The following is a 2,547-nucleotide window of genomic DNA, read 5'->3' on the forward strand; positions in this document are numbered from 1 at the left end:
TATTTCAGAATACTGTTTTTAAAGGTATGAGATAAAACACCAGGAAATCAGTTCTATTGAAAGAAGTGAAATAAATTTTTCCCATCCAAGTTCACAAACCCCCTGAAAACTCTCCCTAGACCTGAGGGTCCATAGACCACCCCCCTTAAGAATCTTTGTTCTAGAGTCTCAAATCAGTCTTCTGCATGAGGAGTTTTACATAGCCCTGGGTATCCATGGCACAGTTATGATTCATGCCCCCCAGTATGAACTCTGCACCCCAAAGTGCCTTCCCTACCCCAACCTTGGAGCTTACTCATCACCATTCTTGGTGAGCACATGGAATCCGAGGCAATAGAGGAAGGGAATTCTTTATGAATGAAAGAGCCACCTTGATTGGGACAGGGAGGTATAGAGGGAAAAGCATCCCATCTTTAGGCCCCCTATGTCCATTTTCACTACCAAATGCAAACCTAACCCTCAAATCAGATGTGCGAGTACTTTTAAATAAGACACTACCCAACGTCAGTTCTCATGATCAGAATTGTTTTTCTTTTTATTATATGATTATTTTACTATCCCCAGCAGCTTCCACTGTGTCCCTCCCCCTATTTTCTTCCAGAATCCCCTCTTTGGCTTCTCTCCTGGGAGCTCACCATCTGAAACGCTGTTCAGGAAAACTGCTCGCCCTTGTCTTTTATCTCTTAAAACTGTACTTGGAGAAATACATCAAAGGCCCCAATGCTAGTATCACAATGACGGTTCAGGATAGATTAAAAATTCAGAGGGATCACAGCAGAAGAGCCGGGCTCATTATTTCTTCCGTGAAAGCCTTTTCTCTTTCTCCATTCTCCGCTCGTGTGTACGTGTGTGTGTGTTTTCATCCTCCCCTCCCCCCTTTCCTTCTTTCCCTTTCAAATCGGGGTTAAGACTTTTCCAGTCAGTCATGTTAATTTCCTTCCTGAGCTCAGACAGCTAATGAGGGGTGCGTGGGCGAGTGTCTCCAGCAGCATCGGAGCCGCTTCACATGGAGGCTGACATGTGACAGGCGCGCCGCACCCCCAGCCTGCCGGCCGACCCCCCCCGCCTGCCGGCCGACCCCCCCCCACACAGACACAGACACAGACACAGACACAGACAGGCAGACAGACAGACACACTCACTCCCTGGCTGACCCCTCCCCAAGGCGCGGGAGAAGAAGGAGGGTCCTCTCCCAGCCGGCTGAACTCCTGCTCCGCCGCCCCCCAGGGATGGAGGGAGACGGGACAAGAGGGAGCCCCTTCCCAAACCCCGTGGGGATGGGCGGGATGACAGTCCCCATCCCGCCTCCCTCGTCTCCTCCCGCTCCTCAGCCTCCAGGTCCGGGGGTGGAGCTGAGGACCCCCTCTCCCCCTCCCCCTCATCGAGCCCATACCCTCCTCCCCAGGAGCTCAGCACCTCCGCCACAAACTCCCTTGCTCGGGAGGTTAAATCGATACATTATCCTTCTAATTAGTCGCTTGCACTGACTGTATGGCTTTTACGGTAAAAAGCCGGCAGAATTACCTCTTTCCTCTGACTTCCCACGGAGCCGGGGGTGGGGGTGGGGGGTGAGGGGGGCGATGAAGGGAAGGGGAGGCGGCTATCCAGCCATAATTCTCCGTTGAACAAACATGGGGCGTGCGGCCTGCGCTGGGGAGGGAGGGGGATGGGCTTTTCTTCTCTCCTTTGTGAAATCAGTATCGAGCACAAGTTGCGCGGGGGTGTAAGAGGCCCACACGCTTGAGTCTCAGCCATTTCTAGGTGAGGCTCTGAAGGGCCAGGCAAGGGCAGTATGTGTGGACTCGGAGTGGGAAAACCCGGGTGTGAATCCCAGGCTTACCTACTTACTCCCAATGTGTTCCTAGGATCACAAATTTAGAGCTGGAAAGGAACTCAGAATCCATCCAGTTCATCTCCCCATTTTACAGATGAGGAAACTGAAACCCAGAGAGAGGATGTTACTTGCTCAAACTCCCACATATAGTAAGTGTCGGAGGTAGGATTCAAACCCAGGTCCCTTGTGCTCAAAGCTACCTGTCGTCTTTTCTAATTTAATACAAACACCTCCGTTTCTGTCTTTTTACACTCTGTACGCTGTGTTTATTGCCCAATAAGTACCTGTTAAATATTTTTGGCATGGCCTGAAATGTTTATGCTGAGCTTATAAATTAAGCGATTCAACAGAGAGACCTTGGCAAATCACTTCTCTCAGAGACTCAGGTCTCCTGAGCTGTAAAATGGGAATGACAACACTTGCTAGAGCCCCCCGGGGAAAGTGGGTAGAACTCTGTGGAGTTGGAGGACCTGAGTTTGAATTCTGTATCAGACACTAGTTCAGTGACCCTGGGCAAGTCACTCTGGGCTTGTTTCCCCCTCTATAAAATGAGACTAATGATGGCATCTATCCCCAGATTATTGTGAGGATAATGTACTTTGTAAACCGAACAGTGCCTTAAAGGTGTTAACTATTATTACTGCCACCTTTAGAGCATTATGAAGAGAGTATATTTAAGGCAGTGACTGAGCTCTTATTGTCAGAGCCACTTT

The sequence above is a fragment of the Monodelphis domestica genome, chromosome 7 (assembly GCF_027887165.1).
Source record: "Monodelphis domestica isolate mMonDom1 chromosome 7, mMonDom1.pri, whole genome shotgun sequence".
Classification (NCBI taxonomy): Eukaryota; Metazoa; Chordata; class Mammalia; order Didelphimorphia; family Didelphidae; genus Monodelphis; species Monodelphis domestica.